This window comes from Numida meleagris, chromosome 3 (genome assembly GCF_002078875.1).
Source record: "Numida meleagris isolate 19003 breed g44 Domestic line chromosome 3, NumMel1.0, whole genome shotgun sequence".
Taxonomy (NCBI): domain Eukaryota; kingdom Metazoa; phylum Chordata; class Aves; order Galliformes; family Numididae; genus Numida; species Numida meleagris.
This window is the reverse complement of record NC_034411.1, coordinates 100,338,692-100,365,214: the sequence shown is the minus strand read 5'-3', so window position 1 is coordinate 100,365,214 and position 26,523 is coordinate 100,338,692. Positions and strand designations below refer to the sequence as shown.

At 38.7% G+C, this 26,523-nt stretch overlaps 1 long non-coding RNA gene across 4 annotated transcripts; it reads left to right on the top strand.

Moving 5' to 3' along the window:
• LOC110397192 lies at window positions 10,339-16,247 on the top strand. Of its 4 annotated transcripts, none has more exons than XR_002437605.1 (3): window positions 10,339-10,569; window positions 11,445-11,576; window positions 14,055-16,247. It is a non-coding gene; the product is annotated as an uncharacterized LOC110397192 (long non-coding RNA). The 4 variants fall into 4 exon arrangements; XR_002437603.1 differs by having other exon boundaries at window positions 10,339-10,578; XR_002437602.1 differs by having other exon boundaries at window positions 10,339-10,620.

Sequence of the window (26,523 nt, the reverse complement as noted above, 5' to 3'; positions counted from 1 at the left end):
TTGAATAGTTTTTATGCGATAATCCTTCGTTGACTATCTTTGTGAGCTCATTTGAATGCATAACTCTAGCTTCTTAGGTGACTTTTGATGTATCAACTGAAGGATGTTACAATCAGGAATGAATAGGTTTAAGGGTTTTTTTGTGTGGTGGGAGTTGTTTTTGGTGTCTGTAGACAGGTAATGGCAGGATTTACTAATATAGAAATGATCCTGAAAGATCTTAAAATAAGGCTTTCATCATGAGGACTGAGGTCTTTAGTAGGATATTGTGATTTTCCAAATTATTTTAGTCATTACAGTACACATTGGAGCTCTCTGTGGAAACACTCAACAGCCAAACCACAGAAGCTTGCTTTAAATTCCACTGAAGCCAGTTTGCAGCACTGAATCAAGTCTCAAATTGGACCTAGATATAATCAAGTTAATTAAAAATTGAATTCATAAGCACTGGGGAGAACTAATTTCATAACAAATATAGGCCAATGAAACCAAGATGAAGTAATGCAAAAGTCTTTTCTCAGCATAGCAATCTTCTTTCACCAACACTTTTCCTACTGGTTTATATCATCCAGCTCCTGGGAAATCAAGTGCTTCCTGCCAATTGAAGATCATTAACACTCTGGAAACAAACACATGATTTTCTGTAGATCATTGTTAGCACAATATTAAGATTCTTTCTTTATGGGGAGATATTTTGATCTAGCTGCAGACAGGCAGGTGCTTTGATATATCTTTTTAGATTAAATGGGTCAAATACTTAGTTTATATCAGGTTGTAAAGAAATTGGGATAACAAGGAAAGCAAGAAAAGAAGAAAGAGTAAAACTCAACTCCATTCATGACTGGAATGTTGGAATAGATGGGTGTAAACTCTTTCGGAAAGACAGGTATGGGAGAAGGGTAGGGAGTGTTGCCCTCTACATCAGCGACCAGCTGGAGTCCATGGAGCTCCACCTGGGATAGATGAGGAGCAGACAGAACATTTATGTGTTAGGGTTGAATGGAAGGCAAAGGAAAGAGATGCTGGGTGTTGATGGTCTGCTACAGGCTGCCCTACGAGGAAGACGGAGTGATGTAGGCCCTCTATAAACAGATAAGAGCAGCTTCACATTCACAAAATACGGTCCTTATGAAGGGACTTTAACTACCCTGATATCTGTTGGAGGGACAGCACAGCAGGGCACCAGAAATTGAAGAGGTTCCTGGAATGTGTTGATGATAACTTCTTCTTCCAAGTGGTACAGGAACCCATGAGAAGGGGTACTATTCTGGACCTTGTCCTCACCAATGAGGAGGGGCTGGTGAATAATGTGAAGCTTAAGGGCAGCCTTGGCTGCAGTGACCACAAAATGAGGGAGTTCAAGATCCTTATGGCATCAAAGAGGGTGTGCAACAAGCTTGCTACTCTGGACTTCAGGAGAGCAGACTTCAAACTCTTCAGGGAACTGTTTGGCAGGGTGATGTAGGATAAAGCCCTGGAGGGAAGAGGGGCCCAAGAAACCTGGTCAGTATTCAAGAACCATCTCCTCCAAGCCCTGAAGCAGTGCATCTCAAAAAAAAGGAAGGCAGGCAAGAATGCCAGGAGGCCACTGTGGATCACAAAGGAGCTCCTGGACTTATGTAAACACAAAAAGAAGGTCTACAGGGAGTGGAAGCAGGAACGTGTTACCTGGAAGGACTCCAAAGAAGTCTGAGCAGCCATGGATCAGGTTAGGAAAGCTAAAACCCAGATAGAATTAAATCTGGCCAGGGACATAAAGGCAAACAAGAAGAAATTTTACAGGTATATCAATGATAAAAGGAAGCGGGGGGGGGGATGTGGGCCCTCTCCGGAAGGAAACTGGAGACCTGGTCACAAGGGATATGGAGAAAGCTGAGGTGCTCAATAACTTCTCTGCCTCAGTCTTCACCAGCAAGGGCTCTAGCTGCATCAGCCAAACTGCAGAAAGCAAAGGTAGAAGAAGGAAGGTAGAGATGGAATGCCTGCTCTAAGTGAAGATCAGGTTTGAGACCATCTAAAGAACCTGAAGGTGCACAAGTCCATGGGACAAAATGAGATCCATCCACGGGTTCTGAGGGAACTGGCGGATGAAGTTGCCAAGCCGCTATCCATCATATTTGAAAGATCGTGGCAATGTGGTGAGGTTCCAACTGATGGGAAAAGGGGAAAAACAATGCCCGCTTTCAAGAAGGGAAAAAAAGAAGATCCAGGGAACTACAGGCCAGTCAGTCTCACTTCTGTGCCTGGCGATCATGGAGCAGATCCTCCTGAAGACCCAAAGGCACATGGAAAATAAAGGTGAAGTGATTGGCGTTAACCAACAAAACTTCACCAAGGGCAAGTAATTCCTGACAAACTTAGTGGCCTTCTATGATGGAGTTACAGCACCAGTGGATAAAGGAAGAGCAATTATCGTCATCTACCTGGACTTGTGCAAAGTGTTTGACACTGTCCTATATGACATCCTGGTTGCCAAACTGGAGAAAAATGGATTTGCTGGATGGACCACTCGCTGGATAAGGAATTGGCTGGTTGGTCACACTCAGAGAGTTGTGGTCAACTGCTCAATGTCCAAGTGGTGACTGGTGACTAGTGACGTTCCTCAGGGATCGGTGCTGGGACCGGTGTTATTTAACATCTTTGTAGGTGACATGAACAGTGGGATCGAGCACGCCCTCAGCAAGTTTGCAGATGACACCAAGCTGAGTGGTGCAGCTGACACACAAGAGGGAAGGAATGCTGTCCAGAGGGACTTGGACAGGCTTGAGAGGTGGACCCATGCCATCCTCAGGAAGTTCAACAAGGACAAGTACAAGGTCCTGCACCGGGGTTGGGGCAATCCCAAACACAGATACAGGTTGGACAGCGAATGGCTAGAGAGCAGCGCTGAGGAGAAGGATTTGGGAGTGTTGATTGATGAAAGATTCAACATGAGCAGGTAATGTGTGCGTGCAACCCAGAAGGCCAGCTACATCCTGGGTTGCATCAAGAGAAGCATGGCCAGCAGGTTGAGGGAAGTGAGACTCCACCTGGAGTACTGCATTCATTTCTGGAGCCCCCAACGCAAAAAGGACATGGAGTTGTTGGAGCAGGTCCAAAGGAGGTCCATGATGATGACCAGAGGGCTGGAGCATCTTCCCTGTGTAGACAGGCAGAGAGCTGGGGCCCTTCATTCTGGAGAAGGCTCCAAGGAGACCTTATAGCGGCCTTCCAGTACCTGAAGGGAGCCTACAGGAAAGCTGGGGAGGGACATTTTAGAAGGGCATGTAGCGACAGGACAAGGGGAAATGGCTTTAAACTGAAAGAGGGTAGAGTTAGACAAGATATTAGGAAGAAATTCTTTACTGTGAGGGTGGTGAGACACTGGAACGGGTTGCCCAGTGAGGTTGTGAATGCCCCCTCCCTGGAAGCATTCAAGGCCAGGCTGGATGGGGCTGTGAGCAACCTGGTCTAGAGGGAGGTGTCTAGAGGTGTTGGAACTAGGTGATCTTAAAGGTTTCTTCCAAGGCAAACCATTCTATGAAATAACTTTGGCTATCTCTAGTGGCATAAGTCTATATCTAAGCTTCCACACCAAACTCCTTTCATCACAAATTGAGAGGAAATACATACTTTTTGTACTCTAAACAATTAGCTGAGATGTAAATGCTTGAAGTGTAAATGTTTACATTTATTCATGTGCATCTCACTCTGAATTACTGTAAGAAGTAACCTTTAAGTTATGATGTCATGGTCTTAAGTCTGAATTTATTTTTATGGCTTCAAATCAGTAACATATTTAAGCAATGCCCTAATTTTAAGCACATGAATAGTCCTATTGAAGTCAGTGAGACATTCACACATTAAAGACACGCTTCAGTGCTTTGCTGAATCAAGGCCTATGTGAGTAATGTGCCACATGTGTTTTTTCTTGCAATAACTCTGTTACATCACTTTACCTTTAGGCAGTAATTTCACTGTACAGTGGAATGAATGTTTTCAGAAAGCTCTCTTAAATTTTTAAGATTTTGGCATTTTTAGAGCATATGCTAGTAAATTAGTAAGGCTTTTATTCTTTCCAAAACTTCATAATAGCAGTGAAATCTAATAAAATATATTTCAACTTTTCGGCTACTGTATTAATTGAACAGTACAGCTGTTTCCATCTCTTAGTGAGGACTGAAAATATAATTAGAGACAAGCTAACTTTCTTTTTCAATGCCTTTATGTAAAAAAAGATGAGCCCAAACAGTAATACCAGTTACCAAAGTAATAAAGAGCTTTTGAACTACTATTTTAATGGTTAAATGGCTAAACACATCAATCATTCACCTATATAATTTCAAATCCTTAGAAGCATAAATGGCCATGACAAGCTCAGAGTGTATCTGAATTTTCTTCATCTGTAATTTGTATGATCACATTGACAAAAGCCTAAAGCTACAGTATACCTCAAACTGCATGTTTTGCATGTTCATCACTCTCCCCAGTCAGCTGTCAGGTTGTAGAACTGGAACCTGAAGACAGAAATTGTGAAGAAGGAAACCTTATCTCAGCAGTGTTTGACACTGTTTTGATCTTGGCTGACATCTGAACAGAACACAATATTCTGGGTTTGGCAGCAAATCTGGCCCATTGGATCAGGATTGAGGAGTACTGCCAAGAAAAGGTAATCCCTGCCACAGTGCACTTCACCAGCTGCACAGGACATGCAAGCTGGTCAGCTGGATGCAGAGTGAATGCAGACTTAGACTTCTGACAGCTTCCCAACAGCGCCTGCGGTAGGGTCACAGCTTGACTTCTCCATCAGGTATTTGTGCATAGCTAAATTCCATATCAGTTAGTTATTCAGTGTATTGAGATCTTCCCAAATAGGCCTCGCTGTAAACTATTTATATATCAAGATATCCTCTAGCACTCTTTATAAAAATGAATGAACTAGTGACATTAAGCTGAAAGGTAAGCAAAGGTGCTGAGTGCTAAACATATTAAGAGAGGGAAAAAATCTGTTAATCATTTTATTAATGTTTTCTTTTCTGCAGAAATCCTTGAAAATACTTGTAATTCTTAACAGCTGACAGGCTGCTGATTTTGCAGAAAGAAGAGGTTTTTGAGTCCCTTAACTCCAAGTCACAGTTGTTCCTTGTTTTGACTATTGGAGAATTAGTTCAATAACCTCCCAAATAGTAAGCGCCTATGCTCTTACAGTATAGGAAGGTCTACGTCTGAGAAATATTGCAATCAAACAAATACTACATTGAAATGCAAGTTTAATCAATTACACTGGAGCCATGTAAGAGACTGTCAAAGTCATTTTACTCCCACATGGATTTTTAGAATCATGGAATCATAGAATCCTTAGAGTTGGAAAGGACCTCTGAAGGCCATCTAGTCCAGCTTCCCTGCAGTGAAGAGGGACACACAGATCAGGTTGCCTGGGGCCTGATCCAGCTTCGCCTTGAAAGTCTCCAGGGATAGGGCAAAACAGTACCGTTACTTCACTTGTTTCAACAGATTTAGTTCTTATTTGAAGGGTTCCCCTCTTTCATGCACACTAAGTGGTGCTCAAAGATTCCCAGGCTCTTGCAAAGTGTCAGATGGGGTGAGGCCTCGAGTCTATCATCTTACCATGAATCAGAGCATGGAAGGGATCTTAAAGCCCATCCAGTTCCCCCTGCCATAGGCGTAGTTGCCACCCACCAGATCAGACCCCATCCAACTTGGCCTTGAACGCCCCCAGGGATGGGGCATTCACAGCTTCTCTGGGCAGCCTGTGCCAGAGCCTCACCACTCTCTGAGTGAAGAATTTCCTCCTAATATCTAACCTAAATCTCTCCTCTTGTAAAGAGGCTCCCCCATCCTAACACTATCGGGCCATGTAAAAAGTCTGTCTCCCTCCTGCATATAAGCTTCCTTCAAGTACTGGAAGGCCGCAATGAGTTCTCCTCAGAGCCTTCCCTTCTCCAAGCTAATCTTCTTTAAGCAATCTTCTCTAATTTGTTACAGCGCTCACAATAAAATACATGAGGCCAATCTGTTCACTCTGCCTAGCACTAGTGCTGTCTTGAGTACTATCATGACAGAGCCTTTATAAAACTGCAGTAAGGAAACTCTTGCTTTTATATAAACCTCTGATGCATATTTCCAAGTAGGCTGGTCAGTTACCCAGTTTGGGTCAGCACTTATCTGCTACAGATCCTGGTACCCAAATCCACCCACACATTTCCTGCAAGGCAAACGAATGTCTTTCTCAACTAAGCCAGACTGTTCCCATGCCCTCATTTGGTGCGTACCATTTCAAAACTCTTCAGAGCAAAAGTGGCACCACGTTGTCCCTGTGAATCCCACTGTGCATACACTATGGATGACAGGGGGAAAACAAACTTTTCATAGTGAGGAGGTTTGTTTCAGACCAAAAGTGGAGACAGAAACACATTTCCTTTACAATAAAGAACAAAGTTTTACAGGGCCACCACTTCTACTACGTTCCTAAGGCTTTTTGGCTTTCCTAACAGTGTTCAGTAACGCTTAGGGCTTGGGCTGCTTATGCTCTAGTGGCCACCACGATGGGTCTTGGCAACTGACCAAGGCCTCAGATGATCTCCAAGTAACAAGAACCATTCACCATTTTGTGCGGTCCTACAGCTGTCCACCAATGAGTTTTATCTCATTTCTCTGCTGCTTTTATTTCTTCCCTTCACCTTTCAATGCTGTGAAAGGTATATTCACAGCTCAAAAACGAGTAGGAGAATTTGTCTACCCCTTCCCACCAAGAAGAGCCATTGCTTGATGGCACAAGAGATTGCATCTAATATCCTCACAATAAAATTTAATTAAATTTAGGTTATATTCTCAAATATAATATATCTTGTTCAAGTTACTTTACTTATATAACTTAGTAAATATATATCCAAATTTTGGCATGGGTGTTTTTGCTGTAGTGCTAGGCATAGAATCATAGAATCATAGAATGGCTTGGGTTGAAAAGGACCTCAAAGATCATCGAGTCTCAACCCCCCTGCCAAGTGCAGGGTCGCCAACCACTAGACCAGGCTGCCCAGAGCCACATCCAGTCTGGCCTTGAATGCCTCCAGGGACGGGGCATCCACAACCTCCCTGGGCAACCTGTTCCAGTGCCTCACCAGCCTCTGTGTGAAAAACTTCCTCCTAATATCTAACCTAAATCTCCCCTGTCTCAGCTTAAAACCATTCCCCCTTGTCCTATCGCTATCTACCCTCACAAACAATCGATTCCCCTCCTGTTTATATGCTCCCTTCAAGTATTGGAAGGCCACAATGAGGTCTCCGCGGAGCCTTCTCTTCTCCAAACTAAACAAGCCCAGTTCCCTCAACCTTTGCTCATAGGAGAGGTGCTCCAGCCCTCTGATCATCTTGGTCGCCCTCCTCTGCACTCGTTCCAAGAGCTCCACGTCCTTCTTGTGCTGGGGGCCCCAGGCCTGGACATAGTACTCCAGATGGGGCCTCACAAGAGCCGAGTAGAGGGGGACCACCACCTCCCTCTCCCTGCTGACCACTCCTCTTTTAATGCAGCCCAGAACATAGTTGGCCCTCTGGGCATGCCTGAGGTTCTTGTACAGAAACACCCATGGCATTTTTCACTGACTAATGTTTTATGCTGACAGAAGCATTCTGGTATTATTTTTCCTGTGGATCAACTCATTTTAGAGATGCTGAAAGAACAGCCTCCAGGGTTTCAGGTTACAGAATTCTGGAATAGTCCTATCACACAGTTTTTCTACACTTCCTTGACTGTCAGAAAAGCAGTGGCCTTTAACAGATTGTTCTTGAATTAAAAAGGCTACATGAGCTTCTGCCTTCCTGGTGATAGAACCCACAGATGAAAAGGCTAGTATCAAATCAGATTTGTTGTTCAGTGTGAGCTTGTTCTTCATATTTACCTGAGGACAACGTTAATCATGGATAGTGAGTAGGCTTAAAAAAATGTTTTTAATAGTAACATACCACTGTAAGGTCAAGCAATGCTTAGAAAAATGAGATTTAAAAAACAAAAATAACGCTCTAGTTTCTACAAGCTATACACAATAGGCAACCTTCCAAATGTACTATGGTCTCACATGCACTTATCTTGGTTCTGTACTTACTCTTATCAGGATGTTATGTTACTCTGTGAATCACCTGTAGATAGTTCCTATTACCTCAGACTATTCTCTGGAACTTGAATAAATAAATAATTAAACAAATTATGAGACTGATATAGACTTTCTTATTTTCCTGTTTTTGTAATGTTTCTAATGAAGATTCTTTTTTTGTTTTGAATATGAAAATACATACATTATATCAGAAAAAAATCCTTATTTTTCTACTCAAAGTATTATCATCTGGTCAATCTTAAATCCTAAATAACATTATTGTCTCCTTTACACTCCCAAATTTCAGAGAAATTACTAGGTTAATTCAGGTCACTGCCTTTGTAAATTAAACCTGAGAGCAACAGGAACAAATAGCAAAGTACAGTGCAGACAGTTACAGCAACATACAGGAATTATGAATGGTTTGCCAGAAATACCAATCTCATGTAGAGACAGGAAGAATTACTGCAGGGTACATATCCTTGCATAGGGATGTGTGGAAGAAAGAGTTCTTATAACCAGCAAGTATGAGTGGAAAACAGCGTAAAACAAAACAACAGAGTAACATCTAGTCTTAGTCCAGGTGGAGTTCAAAATGATGCTCAAAGCTGCCACCTGCCCTCAGGGTAGCAACTCCATTGTTTTAGGACCATACCATCATATCAGTCCTACACCTGTTTAAACCCCATCTCTCTTGTTATCCTCACACAATCTCCTTTTGCTCTTTGGAGTTTGTATTTGTTTTCATGGCTAATGGGCATGGGTAAAAGCCAAGGTCAACTTCAGTTTATGTTGGAATCTCTCCACTTCACAATGAGAATGAAAAATCACTATAATTCCTCCTGTGATCATTTTGTGGCTCACAGAACTTCTGCAGTTAAGATATTTGCAAGAGACGCAAGTGGACTGAGATGTTTTTAGAAATTGCTTCTTCCGGGAACTGAAGACAAAGAAACAAAGACAGGAATTCCCTATGGAAGTCATAGTACTCAGGGTTGTTAAAATTGATTCAAAACTAGACAAAACAAAACAAAAATGCATATGTTAATGTTGTAAAATACAGAAGTAGGGAGAAGGCTAGCTTAGAAAGTATCATTCCTTTCGGAAATAGACTGGACTCAATTTCTGCTTAGTTGATAGTGATCCACTTCAAACAAGGTAGTAGTGACACTCAGAATTCAAACATTGCCAAAATGAATCTAAACCTTCTCAACATATGGATGGGGTTTTCTTGTTTGTTTGTTTTTAATAAAATTCAATACAACATTAGCTCACTGCTTACAGGATAGATGGAGACATGCATTGTCTCTCTATACTTACATACACCAAGTTCAAAGTGAAATATGTTTTTTGTCATTCTTCTAGAAATTAAGCAGTATGTAATGATGGCTGGAAACAACATTCAACATGTTTAGAAGAGCTCTCTGCCTTTTTGATAACCACTGAATGGTTCCCAAAATTATGGAATGATTTACTACTCAAATACAGACAGAATTTTAAACTTAGAAAGTCATCAGTATTTTGTTAACTCTGATTTGTTTTGTTTTCAGTCAGTTCAGAATAAAGCTTCAGAGGAGAAATGCTGACTACTAAAATCTGGAGGAATACAAGAAACAGAGAAGAAAAGCAGAAAAACTGTTGAATCAGTTCAAGACTGTTGAAATTAAAGGGAGTAAAATATCCCTTCTAGTATCGAGTGTTTCAGGTTGGGAGCTGAAACTGATTGCACCCACATCTGTTTTAGCTAGTAAGGTTTAAATGACCTAGATATTGAGACTGCAAGTGGTTATTATGCTAATGCTCTGCCTGCTATTCTTCTTTATAAATTCTTTCCAATTTCATCACCAGTTAGGTACAGAGCTCTCTAAAACACTTATGTTCATATTCAAACACAGTCGCAGGCTGCAAATCCTTTGACAAATGGTTTTTATGGTGTTTGGGATCAGAATAGTTAGACAATGGAGTTCATCTTTCCTCAGAGTTCTCCTTTCCAGAAGAAAGCTATTTGCTATATTGTGCCTCTTTTTGTTTAACTCTCAGTACATTTCATCTCTTTTTTTTCACTTTTGACTCTACCCAACTGGCTTACCTTGTTTTTAAAGCAGTGTAATAAAAACTGGGCTCCAGCTGAGACCTCATGTGTGCAGGATAAAGAATAATTACCTCCTCTCTGTTACTTGCCACAACCTGTTACTTTTTAATAGCATCTCATTTTTCACCTGGATTTAGTTTGCAATCCATTATAACCTCTCTTCTTTGGTCCTTTTTTGTTAGTACACTGCTTAGCTAGCTAGTCCTGATTTTTTTTATTTGTATGCTCAGTTTTCTGTCTTAGCTGTTGTTTCCAGTTGGTTGGTTCTGTTTTGTTTTGTTTTTCTTTTTTGTTGTTTTGCTTTTGGACTACTTCTCTAATTTGTCAGAATTGGTTTGAACAGCAGGCACAGGCTCCAGGAGGCTTTCAGCAGTATGTGACTTACAGGTGAAATAGGTAGTTACTCATACATTTAATGGAAGTACGGAATATAAGAAGGTACCAGGGAAGTATACTGCCAAACTTTAGGAAAAATAAACATTGACAGCTTCTCTTTATGTTTTCTTCAATCAGTTGTTTGTTTATCATTGAGTGATTTGTTCAAGATACTATGTCCTTCTTTGGCTTAGGAGAACATAATGCAATGTCAAAAAACTTAGTTCCATATTCCAATTGATTTTACTACTTTCAGTTTATCTAAAAGGCCTATTCAAAAGGAAGGGAAAGTATACACTATTTTTACCTTCTTCTTGCTGCCCACTTATTTCCCTTTTTTGCTCACTTGTCTCATCTCTATTTCTCTTCCTCCTTATCAAACTCATAACCAAGGGGGTTTTGGTGAACTGGCTCAAACAAAAATGATAATAAAAACAGCAAAGCAAAAAAAGTCCATCGCTATAACACTTCTATAATGGAGAGGAGGAGATGAATTCAGCTGATTAATTCAAAAATAATATTGAATTTAGAATCAAACAGTACTACCTCTAATCATAATACCTCAAATACGCCTATTGACTACAGGGAGGTGGGTATCTTGCCTGTTTTGCAAGAGTCTTGAGCAAACTATTATGTAAAGAAACCTGATTAAGTAACTTCTGTCTTTGTCTAGAGAAGTGTGACTGTGTGTGTATTTAAAAAGGAAGCAGACGAATTAAAAATGCTTCATGGAAAATCAATATTTCTCAATACTTAAAAATAATTACTTTTGATTATTGCTTTATTGTATAGCTTGTTTGCATTTCATGCAATATGCCATGTTCAATACAGATTTACCTATCTTGTAAAGGTCAGCTCATTCCTTTCTTATTCATGCTGTCCAACAGCAAAAAGCAAGGGGACAGTCAGTGAGATGGACAGTGTCAAACATCCTTCCGATGCATAAGAAATGCTTTCCGTGGAATGCAAGATGACTCTGTGGAAAGTGCTGTCATGGAGGACCAGTGACTGAGACTTTTGTAAGTGATTTTGTAAGTGACAGATAAATAATGAGACAAACTTATAGTGAATTATGATAGTAACTTTGAAAGAATTATTTAATATAATGTCTCAAGACTTGGAAAAAGGAGCAGTCTGAGAAATAGCGAAAAGAATAGACTAATTCTGACACAGATTTTGTATCTGAGCTGGTATGACAACACTTCTGTTTTGAAGTCCCCAGTTTAAGCATTATGATGAAAATTGATTGCAAAAATATAAATGGCTTATTTTCCCTCTAATATGCAAAAATAGCGTAGAACCAAACTAGTTTACACTTTTATTGGCTTAGGATAAACCAGCCACCTGAGCCTCAAGCTCTGGATCGTAGTTTTGTTATTTCCTTGTAAATTGTAATGGTAGGTACTGACACTGTGGTCAACTGCTCACATACATGTTTGCCACTCCAGAGCCTCTGCCTAGCTGGATAAGACAGCTGCTGTCTTATATAATAATACCAACTGGACCAGCACGTAATTCCTGAGTTGGAATCCTGTTCCCCATTTTCTTGGAGATAAACTGTCAAGCAGTTAAAATATAACCAGCAGGACACCAACTAAACTAATAGTATTGGGATGTCCGGAAATTTGCAAGAAGAAAAAACTAAGGAAATAGTTTAGTAAGTCAAGACAAGTGTTTTGCCTGAAGTTTTCAGCTGTGTCACTGATTCTGGATTATGGCATAGTCTTCATTGATAAAAGAATGTTTGAAAATTGTTAAGGTTGTCAAAGTTTCAGGTGTTGCAGAAGGGAAAAGTTCAGTTAAGTTGCAGAAATATTGTCCCGCTTTTGACCAGATCTATTTCTAAAGAAAGACTTGCGTATTTTCTCTTTTAAAATAAACCTGTCTATCACAGCAATAACAGAATTGATTCAAGGGAAATTACTCACATGTATCAAGAAGGTAGTGTGCCCCTTCACTTTCAAAGAGTTGGCATCAGTGTAAATTATTGCTTACAGGTGTTAAGTAAACTCTTTGATGTTTTTTTTCTTTTCTTTTTGTTTTTTTTTTCAATTGGCTGACTCCCATTTCTTAGGAAGATAAAAAGCTACAGTAATGGAGCAGTTATTTAATTAAAAAGGACTAAGGATTTTTAGACAGCAAAGAAATGGCTGTGTTTGGGTGATTTTGTTGAATGTACTTGGGCCAAGACTGAAAATGTTTTACAGGTTATTATTTTGCTTGAGTGTTCATTTTGTTTGGATAAAGACACTGATTTGTCATTTAAGTAACACAAATATTAATATTTAAAAATTGTTTAGAGACACAGGTGTGGTTTGAAATCCTTCATCCGATATAGTCCTTAAGAATTACTTGTCTGAATCCTGTCCTTGGTAGTTTGCTTCCTACAAATTCAATGGGACCGAAACTACAGTCAAATGTAATACACCTAAACAAATTCCAAGAAAATTGTTGCTGCTGTATTATCAAGCTGATCATCAATAATAGCCCATTTAGATAACTTCCCTTTCCTCAAAATCCAACATTTGCTAAGGCATTTAAAAGGGTAAAAAAGGCAAAGGCTAATTCTGTCTTTTTAAGATACTAGTAATTTCCTGTTGACTTAATTGTTTTCCTTTGTAGTGAAGTAAAGGTAGATAAGGAAATCACTTCATGAATTTCATACCTACAAAGCCTATTTGCAATAGTGCCTGTGGTTCTTTGCAAGAAACTTTATGATGGAAATCTACTACAAATGCATGTTTTTCTCTCCCCCTTTCTAAGACAATATCCTCCTTTCCAAAAAAAAAAAGGAGCATATAAAGTCCTGTTGCTGATTTGTACTGCAATAAAGCACCTAGACACATAGTTTTATCAACTGCTAGTATGCCTTTAACAAATCACAATTAAATATTAACAGCCTGTGGAGCAGCATGGAGGGCTCTGCAATCCTTTGAAGGCATATTTGCCAATTAAACAAAGTCTGACATTAGAGTAAAGGTGGCAAGGATCCAAACCAGAGAAATGAAAGTCAACCACTTCAGTGGCATTCATTAGCTCAACAGACATTCTTTGTGTGGCCTGTTTCTTTACTACTGCCAAATCCACACCCTGTTCAGGAACTTACCCAGGCTCAGATAAGCTTATTATGGAAATAACACTTTGTCACCCTTTACAACTTGCTTCTTGTTAAATTATCTTTTATCTTCTTTGTAGAATTTGTCACCTCTCCTTGGGTGCCCTTTGTGTGGTCAAATGATGTTGTGTTTGATTTGGAATAATCAGGTTCCTAAGGTTAATTGAAGTTAATAGGATAATACTTTAAAGATTCCCTCCTCATCATCAGTGGTTATAGAGAGACATTTGTGCACATAAAACATGTTGCTTTACATGGAAATGTGTGAATGTTTAGGTGCTTGTTTGGGTCATCCAGTAATATGTGCTGATGGGGGTGTGAATGAAAATTTGAGTGTGAACTCTTTAGTCTGTGCATAGCCTTCCCAAAGTTTTTTTTGCAGCTGCATATCCTGTGCTGAAACAGCAGAGATGATTAGTACTGCTTCTGTCAACTGAGAACATGAGACGGAAAGAAGGAGCCTTTCCACCACTCCTTGTTCTGCTGTCTGAAAGAAAAGCCTGAAAACCCTGGTGGAGAACGCTGGCATCCTGTGCTGCCTGAGTGTTCATCACCCACAATACCTGCAGACTATACAGAAGCTTGTGTCCCTTTTCCTTCATTCTGCAGTAACAGTTAAATCGATGAAAGGCTCTTCTTCGAAGGCTTGGTCTAGCTACTATGTGCGTCTGAAAGAATATCCACACAAAGTGATTCCTGCTTTTGTGGCTTGAAGAGATAAAGATGTAGCAAGAAGAGTAGAATTCAGTCTCCTCAGAAACCACTGAATGCAATGAATTCAAAACTGAATATCACCATCCCCACTGGGTTAAGCTGGGCTTGGGCTGTCGTGGCAAGGAGAAGAAAAAGGGATGGTGCTAGGATGGAGAAAGAAAGGAGAACCAGACTTGTTTCTCCTACGTCAAGATACATAAGAGGCACACAGTAGCTGCACAGCAAGTGCATAGGCATATCTTGCCTATGCATATCCCTACTGTGTGTTGGTATCTGCATTTCAGTATATTCAACCTAGCTGTGCTACATACATATCTTTGATGACGTTCTCAGCTCTGCAGCTAAATGCCCTCTTTTTTCCTGGGCTGAAACACTGCATTTCATTTCACTCATTCTCCCAGGCAGACACATGGAAACAAGATCTCCGTCAGTAAGTAACTACAAAAGACTAGAGAGTCAAGTGAAGAGAGAAAAGTAATTTCTTGGGCAGATTCTTAAATGACCATCACATTTTGAATGGTTCTTTGTATTTGCTATTTTTAAGCTAATGCCTTAGTCTGTTTCTGGTGGTTCCCAGGATTTATAATGACATAAAGATCTTAATGGCATGGAAAAGATTTTAGACATCTTTTCTACATTCTATATTCATCTGTGTATGTACATCATGCATATTCACTGTAGTCACACCAGCTTCATTTTCCATAAACACTTACAAATGCAGCTTTCACTGAAGCAAGAAAGAACAAGTACATTTCAGAGTTGCATTGGTCTGTTTAGGACTCATAAGCAACACTGAACTGCGTCTCGTTTAGCAATATTACTGCTCATATCTAACTTATGACCTCCATTTCATCATTTTTTAAAAAGGCCCTATTTAGCACTCCATATGCTGGAAAATTCTTCAGCTAAAGTCACAGGAGTATTCTCCTGCCTTAGTAAGATATGAGAAAAATAGAATTAAAATAAAAAAGCTTTATTTGTGAACATCCGCAAGTAAACATTTTTTCCTTGCTCCAGTAACGCGTGCTTCCTCTAAGCAGCAGAAACAGTGCCTCAGCAGGTGTCTATCAGCTGGTGCTGTGCCAAATTGCAATAGAGAGAGAGTTTGCTTTTAATCTCTTGATTTTGACATCGCCCTTACTGTTGATTTAATGAGCCCTGTGTCATAAATAGGATTACAGACCTCAGAGGTCTAATTCTCAGCTCCTCAATACACTGAAGAGTAACAGTAACTATGGTAAATAATTACTTCAAATCAAAATTACAGCTTTAGACTTGCAACGTTGGAAATGTTTGTTCAGTGATCTGTACAGAGGGAATCACTTGTTCTTATCCCAGTGGAACAGGATGGAACCCAGTGATGTCAACATCACAAATAGCTGGCACAAATTTGCTGACACAGTAAAGAAGATGATACTGACATCAGGCAAAACCAGCTGAAATTTGTGGTTGTGCGGCGGGAATATGGCTGATCTCTGCCTCTTCCCTTCCCTCTACAGCATCTTTTCCTTTTGGACTTGAGTAAAATTAAAATCTAATTCTGAAAATACAGATGTTCCATGTGGTTTTCACAGAGTGCGCTGGGATTAAGTAAATGCTTCAGGAGGCTAATCTTTATCAGGAGAGATAAAGCTTTTGCTGTGCTTGCTTTATGACTCTAATTTTCAGAAACTGCCTGATTACCAGGATGTCCACACAGGACATTTGGTCACCTGGATAATTGTAATAGATATTCTGCTTTAAAGTCACTGTTTACATGCAGATTTCAAAACATGATTTGTTAAGGATATTTACTAGATGCGGAGAGCCAGTGAATTCATTTACTAGGAACTCAAGGAGGTCAGTAGAAAACCAAAGGATAGGAATCGGGCTTCTTCTCTTTATCTTGTGTCTTAAATCACATTATCTCTTAAAGTCATCAGCTAATTTTCAACTTTGCCTTAAGTTAGTGAATGTGATCCACTTTAGGACACATACATGCAAATTGTTCAAGGTTTTTTCTAGTACTCATCAGCAAAGCTAAGTAAATGACATTTCCAGATGTGATTACGCTGTGTAACCGCAGATAGTAATGTGCATATGTAAAATAGATACAGCTATATGTTTTTGCACACACAAATATGCAGTCATGAGCACATAAAGCCACTTCCTCTCTCACACAGATATGCATATGTATATATTGCTTTTGGCAGATAAACATAAATAAGCTATGAGGAGGCTTTTAAAATAAGCTTTTATTGTGCTTGCCTTATCAACTTGATAGATTTGATTGTAATTTGTGCAGTACAGCACAGCTGTTTTCTTAGTGAGTTGCTTATGCAGATTCTATGGAAGACATGTTTCCTGTGCACAAAGAACAGCAGAGTTAAGCCAAAGAAGGAACCATCTCTGCTGTTTCAGCACAGGAAGTAGTTCAGACAGGAGTATGAAAAACACACAGTTAAGTAAAAGACTTGAAAAATTAGGCAGCAAAGGAAAGAACAAATTGAAAGCTGCTTGGATTTACTGGAGCTGTAATGTGTGTTCTGCTTATTTACATAAGGTCTATGTGATTATCTTCTCTGCTGTTTAGTAAGAATAGTCCTTACTGTAGTATCTGCCACAACACATGGCACTTTTGTTATCTCGGATATGCAGCCCTCTTATTAAAGAAACACACTATCCAATATGCAATGTGAATTTTTGACCATTCACAATGTTTGGAGATGAAGAATTTATTTCACCACTAGTGGATGCCAAGGGCCAAGTTTGTATTCCCAAATGTGCAGATTGCTCTGTTTTTATTTTAGGCTTTGCAAAAATCTTTGTTGATTCTTTTTTTGTAGCTGTTTCTTTGTTTGAAAATATACATTATTTGTTCTGGACTTTATTTTAATGCAGTTCTGAGACCAAAGGGTTTTTCATTCATTTCCCCTCAAAGGTTCTTTACTCACTTTGCATGCCTAATTCTCTGTCTTTTTCTTATTTGCCAAGGAAGATGACTTTCCACTTTGCCCTCTTTCTCATGTGCTGGTAGAGAGGATGTATATCTGCTTGCTTTCTTCTGTCAGAGTCTGTGTGAGTCTCAGAAATCCCATTGATAACCACATCTACCTGTTACTTCTCTCACTGTATTCCTAATCCTGAAAGCAATAGTTCTTTGCAGACCTATCTTTCGTTTTATCCATGGCAGGCATTTTTCTCCACTCCTCTAAATAGAACAGATCAAGAGTCAGCACCGTTACAACAGTGGTCATTGGATTGGTTCTCAGCCAAATAACAAATTATTTGTAGTTCTACTGAGCTCTTAGTTTTTATATCTGTGTTAGATTAAAGCTAATTTCTTTGCAGATCCTTTAAGATGCATCAATTGGACTTCAAGTAATTGGCTTAACTTGTAAGTAAAGGATAACATATTCCTCCCCATTCATTCTTTCTAATGTGACTAAATTGGAATATGTTGTCTGACATGACTCATATGAGCATTTATAATTAAAACATGGATTTTTCTCTGGTAAGGTGACTGAAAGTCTAGAACTGATTTCTTTTCTGAGCTTTTATAAACACCCAGAGGAAGCTGGAAAACAGCATTTTCCACAGTTCAACAAACAAAATTATGTTCTATTTGGCAAGACAACTTCTTAGAATAAAGAGGTAGGCTTCTTAGTAGTGACTCATCACTCTACTGTTTCTCTCTGGTCCCTTTTAATTGCCATTCCCAACAGTGTGCTATAAATGCCTGTTTTTTAACATTTCAGAATCTTGGTGTGTGTGGATCTCTAGGGAGAAATCCATAAAATGTTATTTCTCCATCAGTTTAACCTACTAAATTCCAAATACAAGCAAATAATTGAGATTAAAAGAAGGAAATGTGAGTAATTACTCCAGAACTAAAATCTGATTTTACAGTCACCAGAGTGAAGTCACTAGAGGCATGTGATACTGCTTGAAGACCAGGAACTAATGGAAAGCAATACTGCAATGCTTTTCTAGTTAATATTTTTGTGATTTTTTTTTCTTTTGCTTTTAAGTATTCACACGGTCTCTAAATTGTTCAAGAAGTTCCCATTAACCATTATCAAATCCTTGACAAAACTATCAGACATTTTGCTCAGATAATCTCCCTTTAAAATGTGGTCTAAAATGGTGCATATGTTTATTATTTTTTCCCAGCTGAAATCTTATTAGATTTGTTATTGTGCTTAGGCACTAGCTCCTAAGACAGGGAGGGCCTAGCCATCCACTCATTTTCATAAATATTATCCATTATCCTTCCTATGAACTTTCCTTGTTCAATGACATCTACAAGTACAATTTTCTTTTGAAAAGTAAAACTGTACAGCACCAGTCTCTAATTATTCATTTACAACCATCCATTGCCCATGGGAAGAAGAATGAGTGTGTGTACTGCTACATGTTCAGAACAACATGTGCATTTCTTTCTGAGAATAGCAAGCACTGTATGCTTCCAGGTAGGTACCCTGTTATAAATTTATATTGAGAAAGTATTCTGGCTTTCAAACCATTTGTGCTTTTTTTACTCATAACCTGAAAATAATTTTTAAGGATTGCATAGTTATCACTTGAATATATAGGAATTAAATCTCGCACCCCATAAGGTAACAAATAAAAGACTCCAGTACAGTTTGTGCTAACAGAAGACTGTAAAGCCGTTTGAAGGTTGTCTTCTTCCCACAGCAATTCTCTTGGATATTTTAAAAGAAAATAGTGCTGAACTTAACATTTTAAGAGCTTCATGCTGACTCCTACAACAGCTGAAGGAATTTTAAATTCACCAGTGACAGAAAATGATTAATAGATTATCTGTCCTTCCATCATGAGAGAGATTGTAGCATTTCTCAGACTGCTTTATATGGAAAAACAATATTTCACACATTCAAAATTTCTTCTCATTTCCTTTTCTTCCTGGAATGTTAGGAACACATAAGAGTCATGCTACTGAGGCACTAGAAATTGTTCAGCCCATTGTCGGAACACGAGGTTGGAAAAAACAGTGCATGATGTCATTTGGTAGTTATATGTTGGAAATGTTTTTATCAACTGTGCAACAGAAAAGGAAAGATTTTAGCAAAAAATATGAATGGAGTATTTTTTCTCACATTTTAGATGAAGAAATGGTTGTATAACCCTGAGAGATAGGAGGCACTGCAAAACTGAACAAGTGTAAGTGCTGAAAAACAGCATTTGAGAGCTCTCAGCTCCAGAATTATGTGGTCATTAGTAACTGAAAATGATGAGCTCATAGTACTTAGACTAAATATTTACAATTCATCCAGCCTGTACCAAGTCTGGTCTTCAGCCATCGCGTCTGGCCATATAGGTATTAGTAAGTTGTCTTTTTCTCTTGGTGGGCATGTTCACACTCTCTGTTGAGGGTTAAACCTACACATCACATCTCTTCATGTGTCAAACAGAACAGGAAAATTAGCCAGACTAATTGCTCCATCAGCTAAGAATGACCATACACTGCTACCCAGAAAATCGGGACAAAATTCCTTCAATCCTGTCCATATCTGAGCAAACAATGTTTCCTGTGTTGAATAAAATTTAGCTACAGGCTTTATTCCTGGCAGTGCCTATACAGCCATCCTACCCACAGAATCCGAAGTCTTGGGTGTCCTTGGAATTGCCAGGCAGGTGATGTGTGTAATGCCACTAGAAAATGAACTGGCTGCAAAGATCCAACTTTTGTTCTTGGTTAATTAAAACGTTTTTGGCAAATGCTTTTGCTTTAGTTCATCTTACACTCGTCCAAAAATTTCAGTTCAAGTGGCACAATATGAATGCCCCCCAGCTATTGCTCATAATCATAGCTCTGATTCCAAAAACCAACAAAAAAATGAGCCAGATTCCTAGTCCATTATTCTTGGCTGAAGTACATCGCTGACCAGCCAGCTTTGCATGCAGTTTTTTTCCTTCAGAAAAATGTATAGAACTTCTTAATGAGTGCACCCTAAAAGGCTGGACTTTTAAAAAAATATTAGTAGTAGTAGTAGTATCTTCATTGGAGTCTGTTGCAGCAAGAAAGAAGAGTCTGAGCTCTCTGACTGACCTTGTTTTAACCAGCATGAACAAGAGCGACTCTGCATTGGCAATGGGAAGACTTGTTTTCTCTTCAAGGCTTTCTTTCTAGCCTACAGCATAAAAATGATCCTGTTCTCTGCCTCAGTTTACTTCAACTATAAAATGTATGTGATAATTTCTGTTGTAAAATACATCTGTGAATGGAAAGCATTACAGAAGAACTAATTACAGTTATGCTTAAACAGTCCAACACTGCAATTAAGTGCTTTTTATGTCTTGATAATTGTATTTCACTAGGGAAGAATGGGCAAGCATCCATCAAACTTCCTGGCTGTGACTGAAATTCTAAGCTGACAGAAATGTTGTGGTACAGTCATTGATAACCACCGTTATGAACAGCTCTGAAACAAATCTGTAAAAGAATTCACAGCCTCTTCAGATTTACATTATTTATAGCATACCCCAGGATGAAGTAAATTTCAGTCACGTACAGCTTGTTTAAAAGCTGAGTAAATTTTTATCAGTCTCCTGAATGCTAACAGATGAAAGACCCTGTTCAGATCTTTAAGCCTTATACAGTAGATAGCATAGCAAGAGCTAATTGGTGCTGCTGGCATTGTGTGCAGAGGTTAACATGAAATAAAGCTGTTTTATAAAATTATTATTTATAGTTTTGCACAGATGGATTTGATTTGTAGTCTGGAAATTCCATAAAGCATCTGCAGTACCCAGAGGAAAGAGGAATAGAATAAATAGAAGGAGTAATAGGTATATAGCATGGTTTTAGGTATATATCCATTTCACACAGCTTCAGTTTACAACTTCTGAAGCCCTTATTTGGCAAAGCTTCTTACTGAATCAGTGGTGAGCAAGGGCCATATGATTTTACTGATAATTAGGTAAAAGCAGTTTGTTCCAGGCTTACGTGGAACAGATCCTCTTTTTACCACCTCTTCCATATATTGCACTGGGATTTTTGAAAAGCAAAGTTCTCTGCTAGCCAGATATGCAAAGCATTGGCCAAGGAATGGTCTGACTAAAATATGGTTAAAATAGGTACTGCATCCTGGCACACCAGCTTCCTTCTGTGTTCTCATGTAATGGATAACTGTATGCTGTTGTCTCTTGTTGAGCCAACACATTATTATAGCTCACATCTCACCCAGAAAGACACGTTTGTTGACCTTGTATGTCTTGTATAGCACCACTCAGAGTCTCTTCAGGTAGTAGATTATGCTTTGGATCCAAGGAGAGGTGCAAAAACCAGACCAGACACAGCTGAGAGCTGTGCTGTACTGCACAGCTGTGCAAAGGACACCAGCAGAAAGACAAAAAACTGTTCTTGCAAACCAACGTTAATGTAGCATGGAGCAAAGCTGACTTCAGTATGGCTGAAATCGACAGCAAAGGAGTGCTAGTATGTATTGCATAACCTTTGACAAACGTACAGATCTCCACTTTCTGAACAATAAATGATAAGCAATTTTCACCTGGACTTAGCCATTGTGACACGCAGCACTGTGTTGTTGAAAACCTGTCAAATTTCTACTCCAGTGGCACTGAAATTACTGTATGAAGCATCTTAGTCCCCTATATATTGAAGAGGGAGACCTAGGTACCTTAAAATGGCATTTATCATACCAATCACAGCAAGCAAACAGAAAATGCTTGAGAGAAAAGAGGTATGTTTATTCACCTTCTCTCTCCACCTTGCTCACTGGCACCTCTGTGGTAGCTGCCCATGTGAAATTAGGATTCAGAAATAAAAGCTGTTTCTTGATTCCAGCCACTGGCTTAGTGATTTTCCATAGAAATGACTGGTTGCTTTCATTCAAAATAGGTAGTTCATCCTACTCTTTCCAAACTAATCTAATGGTTAAAACATTTACCACCTCAGCATCAAGCACCCAGGGCTGCACCTCCTGCTTCCCTACCCAGCAGGTGATGGGTGAGCACTGGAGTGAGAGGAGCTGCCTTTGCCCCTTTCCCTCTTGCATCTGGGCCATTCTGTTTGTGTGAGACCCTGTGGCAGAAGCCACTTTTATAACCCTGTGGTTAGAGAATAGGATCTGAGCACAAATGAAAGGTCAGGCCTTCCTTCTTTATCAGAAATGCTCTATCCACAACCTTTAGCCACACTGGTGCATTGAGGCCCTGCCTCACATGGGCTACTAACTGGGGAGCATGTAACTCTTTAGCATTAACATAGGTGAACTAAGATATTTTATTGCTATCCTTTATGTATGAGCATTTGTCATTTTATACCTCTGACTAACTTTAACAAGAGTCAAGGGATTCACATTGCAAGAAGAATTAAACTTTTTTACAACAAATGACATCAATGCAGCTCTTGGCACATTTTCACAAATCACTTTTCTATGCTACGTACTAGTACAATATGGAGAAATAAGGGCAAGCTTTAGCCTTGGTGTTCACCTGGCTGCCCTCAAGACTCCTTGGAAATGAGCTGGATAATCAATTTCAAGAAAGGGTGCATGAAATAATAGACGCTATAGGCAGTGAAGTTATAAAAGTTATTTATTTCTCTCCTAATGACCCTAGTTCGTTGAAAAAAAAAAAAAAAAAGACTCACATTATGTATTACTAAGATTTCATTTAACATCTAGGTATCCGTATGCATTTGCTGTTTTGCTGGGAGGGTTTAAATACCCAGAGTTAAATTATAGGACAATATTTTCCAATTTGCAAGGGTTCAATTGAAAGCACTGGTAATGAGATGCTATTCCTGGCTATTAAAATGAAAGAAGAAGGGTCTATGTAATTATAAAGCATGTAATAAAGCATAATCATCTTGTAATGTAGTAGCTCTCATCTGAAGTCTTACTTTTGTGTCCATTTGCCTGGCACGTTACAAAACTGTTTAACATTTATGTGAATGTAGTTATTTTACAGAATAACAATATGGATTTGTCTTTTTATTGCACCAAGAATATTTCACTTCTAGTAGACATTTTGTCCTTTTTCAGAAATAGAAAACAAAACATGGGGGAGCTGGGATGTACTGTTTGAACCATTATTGTTGTTTGCCAATATGTTTTAGGCATTCATGTGGCCATTTAAAATACAAAATAATTTCACTTTAAAGACTTGTGAAGTGTATTGCAGCTAGCAATTCTAAGCAACTGCAAGATGAACAGTTAAACAAATTATGTTTCTTTTTCCTTGTTCTAACTGAGATAGAAAAATATTTATAGTACAGGTTGCTCTTCCAGAATGACTTGTTCACTAAGACTCTAAAAAGCTGAGATATGAACAACTCTGAGAACTAATTAGTAATAATATGCCAAGAGCTGGTTGGGTGTCACTTACTGGAAGTTTTAAGTCCTGGTTTTCACATCAGTCATGTGATTTTCTCTGAGACCACTTTGTGTTGCAAACCAAAGTACAGTAAGGGTGAGGATGAGGAGGCTCGCTTCAAAAGCATGCTCACAATCCAAGCTAAAACGCTAAGGTAGCTGCACCTCTATTGAGGCAGGGTGTTTCCTCTCCCCTCCCTTCTTCAAACTCTCCTTTATTGTTCAGCTGAACCTGATGCAGCCTGCTTCAATTCAGTGAATACCGCAGGTTCCAATTCTTAGGGAAAAGGATAGTATGTATTACTTCTGGCAACTGTGTCTATGAAGGTTCAGCATAGTATGCTTTGCCTAGGCTTGTTCCTGTATGGAAATGAGAATATTTTTGTCACTTGCAGTTTGGCTTATATTTCAGCGGCACAGAAAAAAGACATAGTCTTCCAAAAGTAATTCTCCAGAAATCAAGGAACTATGTTTTTTCCTTTTTCCCCAACTGTTTCTTCTAGCAAGTTCATTTGGGTAAAGAAATTTATAAACCTAGGTACTAATACTACAGGGAACTGATAATTGCAAAGGCAAAATTGCTTGTGAAGAATACACATAGTCAAATGTTTTGAAAAGTATGTTTTTACATTTGTCCTAATTGTGTGTTTGCTAGAATTCTGCTTCCACTTGGATTTATGAGAGTTCGCTTTGAGTCTGCCATTCTGCCCGTGGATTAATGAGTGTTATCACTGGCTTCAGAGAAATCTTCCCAATGAAACATATATTTCTATGAAGCATTTTAAGATTAAAGAAAAAAATAGTTACTTACAAAATCAGAATATTTGATACATGGAACTGGGCTTCTAAGACCACTGAGCTTATTTCCAAGCTGTTGCAGGTGTGCATCTTAGGAACAACCTTTTTCTAAACCAATTCAGCATCACTTTATATGTAGTTCAACTTTTATTCCAATTAGTTCCTTTGGAAAAAAAGATCTAGAATCTCATTTCTGAGTGAATTAAATTTTATTCGATTGTTCTCATGTCACACTGTTCTTCCTAGTCTGATATTGAATTGCTTGATATATTAACAGATTTATTATTTTCTCACAACCTTTTAGCCTTCATTTTGACAGAACTACACTACAGATGTCTCCAAATGAGGAAATATTTACTGTATCATTTTGCAAAATAGCACACATACTTATCTATCTTAGTTGATTCCACTCTACCTTTTTCACAGGAACACCTTGTTGGTAATGTAATCCTTTTATTAATAAAGGTATGCCCAAGTCTTTTTCCTCAGTCATTTTCAGTTGATGAATATCTACCTTTTTACAGACTTGGTTTTATTAGTCCCTAAGATCAGTTGTTGCAGTCTGGATGACTGAATTTAGCACATCACTCTGGTCCTTGACACCACTCCGCTATTCATCCTCCCCAGTTAACCATTAACTCACCTCCTTCTCAGACACTAAACCCCTGGATGCTTCTCTCAACACCACACATCGCCATCTCTCTCTAGTAAAAAATTCCTCTTTTATAATGCCTTGTCGTATTCTTCTCTACTTTGATCTCCTATGTCTTACTTTGAAAAATAGATTTCAGAATTCTCACAAAGTAGAAAAAATTTAGTTCAATGTTTCATCACAGAAAGCTATCTGAATAGTACGGCTTAGGCAAACCTTATCATATCAGTTTTGCACTTGATATGATTCTTCCATTTATCTCTAGCTTCAAAACTATGCAAACGTTGTTCTGGTTTGATCTTGTAGTTGCGTGTACAATTTTCCTATTCAAGACCAGGTTGGATGGGGCTTCGGGCGACCTGATCTAGTGGAAGGTATCCCTTCCTGTGGAAAGGTGATTGGAACTGGAAGATCATTAATGTTTCCTCCAACCTAAACCATTTCATGATTCTGTGATCTTCTGTGGTGTAAAGTCCATGATTAAAAGCTTAGAAGTTAGTCCTCCATAACTGGGATAGAATCTCTTTGTAGATCTTGTACTTTTCGTAGGGAGATTTCCCAAGCTTATACTACACTGAAGTCCATAAGTTCCTCAGAATGATTGACTGTGTTAATGAGCTAAATTAATTTGTCTTTTTGAAATTGAGAATCTAATTATAGCCATATCCATGAGAATCTTTACATTTTGTTTATCTATAATTATTATCTAATTTTTTTTATAATATCTCATAAGATGATGAAAGTAAGTCTAGAACAGTCTGACTGCTCTTTTTGAGTGATTTTTTTTTTTTTTCTGTGAAGGAGCAGTTGGGTTCTACCATTATTAATGCCATTTATCTTTCTTGCTATACTTGGAAAAAGAAGTTATTCATTTTACAATGCCAAATAGTATATAATGACTTTGTACATTATTCAGATTCATCGTTAGGACTAGAGGCACAGAACTTTTCCTACAGCTTTCTCCTCAAATGCTGCTGACACAGGCAGGCTTTACTTTCTTCTCAGTGCATGTGCTTATATTCACATTTTGTTAGTCTATTTTAAAATGTAAGAATGTGAAAAAGTTGATCTACCAAATCTTTAGTTATAGCTTTTCCTGAGCAACATATACCCTTAAATATCTCTGATTTAGTCATGCTCCCTATTTAACAACACACCTGTAATTCCTGCTGTCAGTTTTTACTCAGTATTTCAAGTTTCTCCACTGGATTCTACAAACATTTCTATTATTACCTACTGATCATACCAGTTTCTCAAATGGATGAGATACCAGCTCTTTTCATAGTGATATTGCCTCACACAAGTACTTTTCCAGCATTATTAATAAAGTTTTGAGTTTTGTTGCT